Raw genomic sequence first — 13,631 nt, forward strand, 5'->3', positions numbered from 1 at the left:
CATCCCCCGAGATCAGGCAACAACAAGGCCCGGGCGCCGAGTCGTTCCCCATCCCCTGGGCGCATCAGATATGTGTAATATACGGGTTTTCTCCCTACACTACCTAATACACAGGCAAATCTCTCCCTATCTCAGCAGCAGTTCTCCCTACTCTGCCTGATTCCAGAGTGACTGTGACGAGCACGGCGGCGCCAGATCTGACATAGACCTGATGACGCTGTGCGGCCAACCAATCACTGTAATGCCACAACCACCATGGCTGCGGCATTACAATGAGTGGCAGGCAATCCCTGCTTGTTGATTGACGCTCTAAAGAGCGCCAAACATGCAGGGAGGGGACCCAAGCATCTGCATGAGCATCTCGCAAGTACTCGGCGAGCTCCGAGCATCTCGAGTACGGAGATGCTCGTGCGAGTACCGAGTACTTGCGAGTATGCTCCCTCATTACTAATTTTATGATGATGAAGAGCTTACAAAATATTTTCAAAAAGCCTGTACATGCTGAAAAGGAGATTGTAGGCTGCTGGAAGATGAGGAAGGCATCACTTAATATTTATTTTATTTTTAAAAAGTTACATTTACAACAGACTATTATTACATATATAAAAGCAGAAGTAGGGGATGCAGCAACCATTTTGCAGTGAATCTGGATAGTGAGAGAACAACATAATTTTTGCCATAGGAATAGGAAGAGAAAGAAATTCTACAAAAGCAGTAAAAATCAGTTGCCATCTATTTACCCATGGCCATACATATTGAGGTTGCATTGACATTATAAAGTCTGTGATTTTGTTAAAAAAAAAAAAAATACTCCCATTGGCGTTTTTATCCTTTCGCAACTTTATCTTTCCATTATTACAGTAAAAGAGTTTGGAAAAACTATCTCAATTTTGCACTAACATACAGTATGGATTTTTCTGAATTTGCTACATCCCCTTCAACTTAATTTTTTTGTCATTTTAGATGCTCCAAAACGTGTTATTGTTATCTATGAACCTGATATCACTGAACAACCTCTCATTCTAGTGTTAGATCTAAGATCCAGAACTGTGTTGCCATAGCATCATCTAACGTTTTGCTAAACTCAAAATTATTCTGTGTTACAGGAGGTCATGTACTTGTTGCAGAGTTAATCGTCTCAATGTGGACAAGATTGAGAAATCCTTGATTTTCTTCATGAAAGCCTGTTTGCTTTCCAAAATGTTTTTCAAGCTTCTCTGAATAATAGTCTGAAGAGAGACTTGTTTTGATTCCAAAGGCTACTAAAACTGAACCACAAGACTCAGTTTTAATGTGTTTGTTAAAGTTACAGCGCATACAGTTTATTTCATATGATTGTTTGAACGCTTTTTTTGCAGTATAAGGGTATGTGCCCACGTAGCGTTTTTCAAGCGTATATGCTGCGGAATTTCCGCAGCGTAAACGCTTGTGAAACGCTAGGTAATACGCCCCCCATGTTCCCCAAGTTCTATGCACATGCTGCAGATTTTTCCGCAGCGTTTTTGATGCGCGCAAAAATCCGCAGCATGTCAATTAATTTTGCGTTTCCGCAAGCGGAATTGCCTTTGCAATGCAATAAAAACGCAAGGCAATTCCGCATGTGGAAAACGCGCGATAAACGCACGATAAACGCATGCGGAATTCCGCATGCGTTTTTCCGGGAGAGGACATGCAGAAATCAAGCAGAAATTTTCTGCTTCATTTCTGCAACGTGGGCACATAGCCTAAAAGGATTTAAAACACCCTTGAAAAGGACTTGTGTCAGCAACAGGCAAACCTGGGCCGATACCAAGAGCCACTTGGAATGGGTGGCAGCTCATAACGATGTAGGTAAATATTCAGTTCGCTTGCCAAGCCAAGAATAGGATTTGACCCTCCAAGGGTCGACATATACTCAGAGTCAGTGTTGCTGACATGCTGATTGTGTCAACTGCCTGAACTTGAGCAGGAGCTCAGCATCTATGGACTCTGAAGCAGCTTGAGCATTTGCTTTTACCCAAAATGTGATCTCCTTCCTAGTGCCATATAGCGATCACGTTCTGCCTCAGATGACTATCCAATGTGTGATTGACCCTCTTGAAGAGCAGATTGGACACCGTGAGTGGCATCACAGAGCACCGCATTGCAAATTGTGCAGCAGCTCGTGGTCCCCGTACACCGTGAGTCACTCTGCGCCACATAACAGTGTGTTGCGCCGAAGTGAGGGGCACCATGCCGAAACGGAGAACCCATAAGCCGGGGACTCTGACCAAACTTACAGACTTTTATGCTCAAGAAACTTCCTCGGCTGCAGTTGCAATAGCACCTGTCCATTCAGCACGCTTACAGAGGAGGACCCCTTTCATGGCATCTAATGGTGGCGATGGAAGAGAGGTAGATGGTGATGGGGAGAGTAGTGGTGACTCTGTGGTGCAGCTCACAAAAAAAAAAAAGAAAAAAGAAATCTCTCCTTGGTTCCTTGTGAGCCTCATTACAGGAAGATATGCGTGGCATGTTGAAAGACTTAAAAGGGGAGATAGATTCTTTAGGAGATCTAATGGTATATATTGAAATAAAAATGGCAGAATATGCTTCATCACATAATAATTTGATAGAAGCTAATGCAGCCTAAGAAGAAAAGGTTAATTATCTGACTCGCCCCCTGGGCCGTGGGGTACTCAGGGCCGGGCCTCTGGATGCGGATGGGGAGTAGTAGTGGCGACCCGGTCCCGTGCTCAGGGTGTCAGGCTTAAAGGGAAAGTTCCGACTATGCCACCCGTGGATTGCGGTCAGGGGTAACCGCCGCTGCAATGCAGACCGCTGGGGCAGATGTAAGAGTGCAGCACTGAATAATATAACTCCCCACAGGAGGAGTGTGGCCCCAGGGCAGTATAGAAGGATGATGGAGGGGATGATTCCGACTGCCATAGCCAGGAAACGGAGGCCTCTTAAACAGTTCAGGGTCTTTATTTGAACAGGTGAAATGACCCAAAAACAGTCCCGGCTAGAAGGGGGCCTGGGTGTCTGAGAACAAGTGAGAAGCCCTTCTGGTCAGGGTGAGGGTGTAGGCCTACCGTGCTCTCTGCGCTCTTCCTGGCTATTTCCCTCCTCGTGGTGTAATAGCCCACGTTCCTGAGCTTGCCGTGACTTCTCGCCCGTATGGCTTGCAACTTGGGTCCCTTTCTACTCTTGGCCTGGTGCAGCTCTGCTGGTCCCTTCTGCTGTGGCGGAACCTCCGGGCTTCTTAGGCCAAGGGACATACAATCCCCTGCGGTCTGGTTATCTGCTGTAGGACTTAGAATCCTAATGGCCTCGGACACCAAAGTCCGGTAGATCAGTTTCTCTCTCAGCCAGGACAGGCTTATGTCGCCTTCCATCCCTGGCTCGTGGCTCCTCTACTGCCACACGACCTCCTTAGCTTCAGCCGAACTGGCTCTCCCTTCTCTGGGACACCTCTCACTTCAGAGACAGGTCATCCAGCTCTCTCTAACCCTGCCCCCAGTTCCAGCTTTTATAGGGGCAGCCTGCTCCCCCTACTGACCAGGGACAGGAGGTGCTGCATGCTAATGGTCCCTAACCAGAGAACCTCCCCCTTGCTCTCAGACACAGTTTTATTAAACATTTGTGGCATCCAGGCCAGGGTGACACATTCCCCCCTAGTAAAACTTAGTACTCCGGGACTAAACAGGAAACAAGAGTGATATGCATGACCATAAAAACATTATTAGGCAAGTAAAAGCAAACGATGCACAGGTTGAGTTCTTAAGGTCACAGTGTGGTCTGTGACCGGGTGTCCATTTCACCAACAACAACGGGGAGCTTTAACCAGGTGGGGGTCTGCCGTAGCCCCAAGTCCTTGACAGTACTTGTTCATTCCGTTGGTTAAGCTCCAAACATATTTACAGGAAAGTCTCGGTTACTCACAGTTCATAACCTGTTAGTCCATGTATTAACTGAAAGAAACTGAGAAAACGCGTAGCTACTGGTCATGCAATTATATTTTAATCAGTTCCTCATTTTGCAGGCTATTTACATTTGCTATCACACCCTACACTCTCCAGCGAGCTGGTATTTTCCCCTTAGTGCTTCGGGTTGACCTACGTAACCCACTGTCTAGTGGTGGTCTAACCTGGTTTTTCTCACTAGCGCTCGGGGTGCAGTTACTGGCTAGACTTACAGGCAGGGTAGGCAGCTGTCTGCGGGTCCTCTGGCTTACCGCAGGCACGGCAGGCTCACTGTCAGCAGAGGGTTGACTCTCCTGGGCTGCTGGTACAGGCTCTTCTGCCTCTGGAGCTGCTTGTTCTTCTTCACTTTCCTGCTCTGGTGTAGGTTGTGGCTGAGTTGGGCACCACTATGGCATCGTTTATTCGAGTCCAGGACTGCGGGAACTCCCCAAGAACCGTGCTGATCATCTCTTCCTTGTCCTCTGCGGGTTCAAGGTCACTTTGATCCTCTCCTGCACTCTGTAGTTGCTCGGGGCACCTTTTTAAGTGGTCTCTGGAGACGGTACTCGTGGTTTCTCCTCCATCCTTGGTGATCACGCACACCTTCGGGTTGTCATGATCAGACTGCAGTACTGTGTAGGGTTCCCTTTCCCACTGGTCGTCCAGCTTGTGTAGCCGTCTCTTTCGCTTCAGGACCTGCTCACCAGGTTCTAGGGGACCAGCAGGGGCATGTTGGTTGAAGAGCCTCTCTTGCCTTTCTCTCACCTGGGCCAGGCTCTTCTCCACACTCTCCTGTACCTTCTTGTACTGCAGTCGCCTTTCCGTATCCCAGTCCGCATCGAGGGAGGTGTCCTCGGGTGTTAGGACTCCCATCTCCAGGTCTATGGGCAGCTTACCTGGCCTGGCTCGCATCAGGTAAGCCGGGGTGCAGTTTGTAGCATTCACCGGGATATGGTTGTATAAGTCTATCAGGTCCGGCAGTTTTTCTGGCCACAGGCTGAGTTCCTCCAGGGGCAACGTCTTCAGGAGATCGATGACTATATTGTTCATTTTCTCACACATCACGTTGGTTTGTGGGTGGTAAGGCGTTGTCTGAATCTTCTTACAGCCATAGAGGTTGCAGAACTCTTGGAAGATTTCAGCCTCGAACGCTGGGCCCTGGTCTGTCAGGACCTGTTCCGGATACCCGTGTGGGTGGCAGAAGTATTGCTGGAAGGCTCTGGCTGCCGTTTGAGCTGTCAAGTCTTTTACAGGGACCACCACTAGAAATTGGGAATAGTGGTCCACGATTGTCAGGGCATAAACGTATCCTGACTGGCTTGGAGCCAATTTGACGTGATCCAGAGCTACCAGCTCAACAGGCTGCTTGGTGACGATGGGCCTCAAGGGTGTCTTCTGGCTGGTGCGGTCCTTCCTCCTTAGATTACAAGGGCCACAGTCTCTGCACCACTTCTCTACAGCCCCTCTCATGCCGATCCAGAAGAACCGTCCTCTTAGCAGGAACTCCAGTTTCTTCCAGCCGAAGAGCCCCGTTTTGTCATGGTAAGCCTCCAGGACCACAGCTGCATCTCACCTTGGGACCACGACTTGCCAGGTCAGCTCGTGCGTCCGGTGGTTAACGAGTCTCCTGCACAGCTTACCTTCGTAGAGGAACAGCCTGCTCTTCTCTTTCCATAGCTGCTTGGCTTCCTCTGGAGCTTCCGGATCTAGACGGGCGTCTTCTCGGGTCAGCAGGTCTTTCACCATGCGGATTGCAGGGTCACTATCTTGGGTCTCGGTCCAGCTGTGGTGAGGTAGGGGATTGATCATGACGGTTGTTAAGTCTTCCTCCTTCACGCGGTGGGAGTATTGAGTGGCTCCATACCAGTGAAACGCAGGGAGTTCTACCTCCTCCAGCTCTTCTGGGTCTTCGCCTCCATCAGGTACAGTTATATGAAAAAGTTTGGGCACCCCTATTAATCTTAAGCTTATTGTTTTATAAAAATTGGTGTTTTTGCAACAGCTATTTCAGTTTGATATATGTAATAACTGTTGGACACAGTAATGTTTCTGCCTTGAAATGAGGTTTATTGTACTAACAGAAAATGTGCAATCTGCATTCAAACAAAATTTGACAGGTGCATAAGTATGGGCACCTCACCAGAAAGTGACATTAATATTTAGTAGATCCTCCTTTTGCAAAAATAACAGCCTCTAGTCGCTTCCTGTAGCTTTTAATGAGTTCCTGGATCCTGGATGAAGGTATTTTTGACCATTCCTCTTTACAAAACAATTCCAGTTCAGTTAAGTTTGATGGTCGCCGAGCATGGACAGCCCTCTTCAAATGATCCCACAGATGTTCAATGATATTCAGGTCTGGGGACTGGGATGGCCATTCCAGAACATTGTAATTGTTCCTCTGCATGAATGCCTGAGTAGATTTGGAGCGGTGTTTTGGATCATTGTCTTGCTGAAAGATCTATCCCCTGCGTAACTTCAACTTTATCACTGATTCTTGAACATTTTTGTCAAGAATCTGCTGATACTGAGTGGAATCCATGCGTCCCTCAACTTTAACAAGATTCCCGGTGCCGGCATTGGCCACACAGCCCCAAAGCATGATGGAACCTCCACCAAATTTTACTGTGGGTAGCAAGTGTTTTTCTTGGAATGCTGTGTTTTTTTGCCGCCATGCATAACGCCTTTTTGTATGACCAAACAACTCAATCTTGGTTTCATCAGTCCACAGGACCTTCTTCCATAAGGAAATTGGCTTCTCCAAATGTGCTTTTGCATACCTCAGCCGACTCTGTTTGTGGCGTGCTTGCAGAAGCGGCATCACTTTCGCATCACTCTCCCATACAGCTTCTCCTTGTGCAAAGTGCGTTGTATAGTTGACCGATGCACAGTGACACCATCTGCAGCAAGTTGATGCTGCAGCTCTCTGGAGGTGGTCTGAGGATTGTCCTTGACTGATCTCACCATTCTTCTTCTCTGCCTTTCTGATGTTTTTCTTGGCCTGCCACTTCTGGCCTTAACAAGAACTGTCCCTGTGTTCTTCCATTTCCTTACTATGCTCCTCACAGTGGAAACTGACAGGTTAAATCTCTGAGACAGCTTTTTGTATCCTTCCCCCGAACAACTATGTTGAATAATCTTTGTTTTCAGATCATTTGACAGTTGCTTTGAGGAGCCCATGATGCCACTCTTCAGAGGAGATTCAAACAGGAGAACAACTTGCAAGTGGCCACTTTAAGTAGCTTTTCTCATGATTGCATACACCTGGCTATGAAGTTCAAAGCTCAATGAGGTTACAAAACCAAAAAAAGTGCTTTAGTAAGTCAGTAAAAAGTAGGTAGAAGTATTTAAAACAAGAATATGATAAGGGTGGCCATACTTATGCACCTGCCAAATTTTGTTTGAATGCAGATTGCACATTTTCTGTTAGTACAATAAACCTCATTTCAAGGCAGAAACATTACTGTGTCCAACAGTTATTACATATATCAAACTGAAATAGCTGTTGCAAAAACACCAATTTTTAGAAAACATTAAGCTTAAGATTAATAGGGGTGCCCAAACTTTTTCATAAAACTGTAGGTGAGGCATTCTTGATAGGGCGTCAGCGTTAGCATTTGTTCTGCCTGCCCGGTACTTGATTGTGAAGTCATAATTCGAGAGTCGCGCCATCCACTGCTGCTCTAGGGCACCTAGTCTTGCATTGTCCAGGTGTGTCAATGGGTTGTTGTCCGTGTACACGGTGAACTTTGCGAAGGCCAGGTAATGCTTAAACCGTTCTGTGACGGCCCACACCACTGCCAAGAATTCTAGCTTGAAGGAGCTGTAATTCTCCGGGTTTCTTTCAGTGGGCCTCAGCTTCCGGCTGGCATATGCGTTCACCCTTTCTCTGCCCTGTTGGTTTTGTGACAGCACTGCTCCCAGCCCCACATTACTGGCGTCTGTGTGGAGGATAAAAGGCTGGCCATAATCGGGGTAGGCCAGGATCTCATCCCCCGTGAGGGCCATCTTCAACTGGCGGAAGGACTCCTCTTCTGGCTTGTCCCACTTGAAGGGCGGTTTTTGACTTCGGGATTTTGATTGACCTATCAGGAGGTCCTGCATTCAAGCTGCCATCTTAGTGAACCCGGGGATGAACCTTTGGTAGTAGCCTACCAACCCGAGGAACTGCCTCACTTCTTTGATGTTTGAGGGGCTTGGCCAGCTCTTGATTACTGTGACCTTGTCAGGGTCGGGGGCTACTCCTTCTGCACTCACCACGTGCCCTAGGTACTGGACCTTCGGTTTCAACAGGTGACACTTTGATGGTTTCACCTTCAGGCCATAGCCTGCCAGGGCTTCGAACACCTCTGCCAGGTGTTTCAGATGGTCCTCGTAGGTCTTCGAATAGACGATCAAGTCGTCCAGGTAAAGTAGGACCGTCTCGAAGTTTCGGTGCCCTAGACAGCATTCCATCAGCCTCTGGAAGGTCCCTGGTGTGTTGCAGAGCCCGAAGGACATACAGTTGAATTCGCTCAGTCCCATCGGGGTGTTGAAGGCGGTCTTCTCCTTGTCAGCCTCTGCCACAGGAACCTGCCAGTACCCGCTAGTTAGGTCCAAAGTAGAGAAGAAGTTAGCTGATTTTAGGGCTGCTAAAGACTCCTCTATCCTAGGTAATGGGTACGCGTCTTTATGGGTGATACGATTGATTTGTCTATAGTCCACGCACATTCTCATGGTAGCATCTTTCTTTTTTACCAGAACCAAGGGGGCTGCCCAGGGACTACAGCTATCTCTAATGACCCCAGCTTCTTTCATTTCTCTCAGCATGCCCTTTGCATTCTGATAATGTGCAGGGGGTACAGGCCTGTGTCTCTCTTTTATTGGTGGGTGGCTTCCCGTGGGGATATGGTGTTCCACTCCCTTTACTCAGCCGAAGTCCAGCGGGTGCTTACTAAAAATTCTCTCATACTCCAGAACCACCCGGTAGACTCCTTGTTTTTGATACAGAGGAGTGGAGTCAGCACCCACGTGGAGTTTCTGGCACCAGTCCTTCTTTTGTTTCTGGGAGCCATTACCCTCCGCCTGTGGAGATGGGGGCAACGGTTCCACGGCCTTGATAGCTTTGTGTTCAACAGCAAACAGTTTGGCAAGCGTAGCGTACCTGGGTAAGTGTACCTCCCTCTCCCCAATGTTGAGGATGCGAACGGGCACTCTCCCATGACGGACATCAACCACCCCACGGGCTGTCAAAATGGTGGGCCTGCTGTCCGAGTACACGGGTTCTACCATGGCTTGGTAGTCTCTGCCTCTCAACCCGATTGCAGTCCGACACTAGATCATCATTTCACTTTTGGGAGGCATGGAAATGGGGAATGGGTCACTCATTCTTACGCTACCGATCTCACCACCAGACAGTTCTACCTGCTGCCGCCTCATCAGAGCCTTTATCTCCTTGTTGAGGACTCTCTGTTGGCTGGAACTAGCATTCACCGCCACCTGCTGTAAAATTACAATTATCTCTGAAAGACAATTTTTAATCACGTTAGTACCCACAGTTATTTTAGGGTGACTTTCACGACGGTCAATGTCCACAATAATCACCCCCTGTGCCGACAGTTCTACTTTACCAATCTTAATGGTCATCTCTTTGAACCCCATCTGCGGCACGGGCAAGCCATTACTGGCGATGATGCTCAAGTAGTTGTCTGGATACCGTGTTATATCAGCATCAGTCCAATACTGCTTAAAAAGTACATAAGGGATAGTAGTTACTTGCGACCCGGTATCCAGCAAGGCACTCATGGGGATAATGTCCAGCACCACGGGTAAAACCGGGCGCCCCCCGACGTACTTATTATGCCAGTTGTAAGGGCCTGGTGATCTGATGCCTGGGGGTTGGCCCTCTGCCCCAGGTTGGACCCGTTTAAATTACAGTACCTGGAAATGTGTCCGGGCTGGCTGCATCGACGGCAAATGGGCTGTCCATCCTCTGCGTAGCGGTCTGTGGGCCTCCCTCTGAACGACGGGGTCCTCCTCTGTCGACGCCACGGGACATCTTCCGGACTTGAAGCCAACTCGATGGCTCTTGACGGGTCCATTTGTAATGCCTGGACGGTCCTGGTCAACGCCGTGACGCTCCTGGTCAGCTCCTGGACTTGGTGGTGCAGATCTTTCGATGGGGCTTGGTTCAGGGCCTGTGCATCGGCCCCCACAGAGTCCATAGAAGAGGGCGCCGCCTCCTGGTGGTAGGTGAGAGCAGGGCGCCGGGGGTTTATAGCGCCACTTGGTGCAGGTTCACGGAGCACCCTTATGGCCCTGTCCTTGAATTGGGCAAAGGTTAGACCAGGGTTTTGAAAGAACATGAGGCGCAGCTGGGTTCTGTGGGCGCTAGACAGCAGACCTTCTATGAATTGTTCTGTTAGTAGCTTATCTGTATCCTGCACGCTGCCAGGGTCAGCTTGTTTGATGGCTCTCAAGGCTTCCTGCAAATTTAGGGCATAGTCTCTGATGCAGTCCTGTGCCCACTGTTTACAGCCATAGAACCGCATTTTAATCTCCGCTGAGGTACGAGAGTCAAAGGTACTCCGCAGCCGGGTCAGAATGTCCCTTACAGTTCTTTTCTCCTCATCTGACCATGATTTCACTTCCCGCTGGGCTGCACCGGTTAACTGCCCCGTCAGAATGCTCACTTTCAGTTCTTCTGTCAGGGGATAAACTTTAAATAGACTGTGTAGTCTTTCTTTAAAGTCAGTTAAGGCATGGGATTCCCCTGAATACTTGGGCAGCCAGGCAGCTCCGGGGATGTAAGGCATGGAGAACGGCATCACCGCTGCTGCAGCCACACTGGTGGTAGATGGTCCCTCCGCGTCCGTCATCTTCTTCCCCCCTAGTTAACCGTGGCCTACCTTCCGTTGATCCTCTTCCATAGGCCGCGGCTCCGCTGGTGCTGCTCCGGGCGAGGACCTTGCGTCGCGTCTTGATGACGTCAGCGTCGCTCTCACTCCTTCCAGGACCTTGCGCAGCATCGGTGCGTAGGGCGGGGCTTCGGGTCTCACGCGGTTTGGACGTCCACGCCCCTCTTCTTCCCGCGCGGCATCCTGCAGATGGAGTCCGATGGCGGGAAAACGGCTGAAGATGGCGGCAAAACGGCTGAAGATGGCGGGAAAACAGCTGAAGATGGCGGGAAACGGCTCTGGATGGCGGGAAACCTCTTTTTCAGGAAAGTATGAAGTCTTTTTCAGGCACGCAATACCCGTTTGTGGTGGGTTGGTCACAATCCTGCCAACTACGCCAGAAAGCTGACTCGCCCCCTGGGCCGTGGGGTACTCAGGGCCGGGCCTCTGGATGTGGATGGGGAGTAGTAGTGGCGACCCGGTCCCGTGCTCTGGGTGTCAGGCTTAAAGGGGAAGTTCCGACTACGCCACCCATGGATTGCGGTCAGGGGTAACCGCCGCTGCCATGCAGACCGCTGGGGCAGATGTAAGAGTGCAGCACTGAATAATATAACTCCCCACAGGAGGAGTGTGGCCCCAGGGCAGTATAGAAGGATGATGGAGGGGATGATTCCGACCGCAATAGCCAGGAAACGGAGGCCTCTTAAACAGTTCAGTGTCTTTATTTGAACAGGTGAAATGACCCAAAAACAGTCCCGGCTAGAAGGGGGCCTGGGTGTCTGAGAACAAGTGAGAAGCCCTTCTGGTCAGGGTGAGGGTGTAGGCCTACCGTGCTCTCTGCGCTCTTCCTGGCTATTTCCCTCCTCGTGGTGTAATAGCCCACGTTCCTGAGCTTGCCATGTCTTCTCGCCCATATGGCTTGCAACTTGGGTCCCTTTCTACTCTTGGCCTGGTGCAGCTCTGCTGGTCCCTTCTGCTGTGGCGGAACCTCCGGGCTTCTTAGGCCAAGGCCCTGCGGTCTGGTTATCTGCTGTAGGACTTAGAATCCTAATGGCCTCGGACACCAAAGTCTGGTAGATCAGTTTCTCTCTCAACCAGGACAGGCTCACGTCGCCTTCCGTCCCTGGCTCGTGGCTCCTCTACTGGCACACGACCTCCTTAGCTTCAGCTGAACTGGCTCTCCCTTCTCTGGGACACCTCTCACTTCAGAGACAGGTCGTCCAGCTCTCTCTAACCCTGCCCCCAGTTCCAGCTTTTATAGGGGCAGCCTGCTCCCCCTACTGGCCTGGGACAGGAGGTGCTGCATGCTAATGGTCCCTAGCCAGAGAACCTCCCCCTTGCTCTCAGACACAGCTTTATTAAACATTTGTGGCATCCAGGCCAGGGTGACACATATCTTATAGGCAAGATTTGTGATCTGGAAAATAGATCCCATCAGCGCAATGTATAGGTGAGGGGAATCTCTGAATCTATTCAGGATACAGATTTGGCTAACCATTTTTGTAAATTGCTGCAGTTGGTTACTCCTGAATAGTGTTGAGCGAATTTGCTCGGCGAATGTTTGACAGTTTCAAATTCGTCACGAATATGGCACATTCGGATTCGTGATCGCAAAGGCGAGTACATTTTCTTAAAATCAAAAAAGTTTGATGAATTTGCGCGGGACCGTGAATACAGGGTAACCATGGCATTTTGAACAGTTTTGTTAGCATAGTGCAAGTGTATGATGAGCGGTGACATGTGCCAGGTGAGTGTGGGGGCTGTGGAGAGCTTAGAACAGGTCAGATCAGCGGCGCACTGTTTTTTTTTTTTTTTCCTCTGGGCGGTAACTTTAACTCTGGAAAGCGTGGCCAGCCAATCATAGCGCAGGAAGCATCTACACTGTCCAGACATAAGGGCTTCTGCACTTGACTGTAGAAATCACATGTCCTCTCAATATAAAAAGCCTCCATTATATCCATGTCACTGCTGGAGACAGACGCAGCTCAGTGTTCTCAGAGATATTAGCTAGATAGATGGTCGCTTCTGTGGTAGTCAGATAGTGTAGATAATTTCTGGCATGTGTACCTCTGCAACCGCTGGTGCAGCACATTTTTGGTGTTCTTGTGCAAGTACTGAGATTCTGACAGAAACAGAGGGCCCATGCCATACAATAGTGCTGTGCACCGCTGGTATAGAGCTCCATGTCTCAGTATACATTACATCTTTTTTTGCACTTGCTAATGTGATCAAGCAAGCGCAGTGCACCTTTTCATTTAGTGGGGTTGAAATTGTGCTCTGCACAGTCTGCAGAGCTTCTTATTGCAGAGCACAAAATCATTTTTTTTTTCTATTGCTATTGTGATATTGAAAGCTGTGTACACTAAAGTTTTTTTAGTGTCAGATACTATTTTAGTGCAGTTGAACTTCAGGTGGTTTCAGAGTAAAAAAATAATTTTTTTTCTCTTGCTACGCCCTGTCCAAAAAATATTTTTTCCTGTCCCAAAAGTCATACAGTACTATAAGCCTGCTACAACATCAGTGGTTGTCAAATTCAGCTTGTATGCACAGTCAAAGCTATATATATTTTTGCTTAGCAGGCAGAGTCCACCAAAAGTTTTTACTGTGCAAAGTTGATCCAATCTGCTATTTTAGTGGCGTTGAACTTGTCCTGGCTTTACAGTAAAAAAAAAAAAACTTCTCTTACTAGGCCCAGTCCAAAAAATATTTTTTCCTGTGCCAAAAGTCATACAGTGCTAAAAGCCAGCTACTACGTCAGTGGCGGTCAAAGTCAGCTGGACGCAGAGCTTATACAGAGTAACCCAAAAATGTTTTTTGCTCTGAGTAAAGTGGTACA

The sequence above is a fragment of the Phyllobates terribilis genome, unplaced genomic scaffold, assembly GCF_046119375.1.
Source record: "Phyllobates terribilis strain yellow unplaced genomic scaffold, ASM4611937v1 Scaffold_1__5_contigs__length_1240528914, whole genome shotgun sequence".
Taxonomy (NCBI): Eukaryota; Metazoa; Chordata; class Amphibia; order Anura; family Dendrobatidae; genus Phyllobates; species Phyllobates terribilis.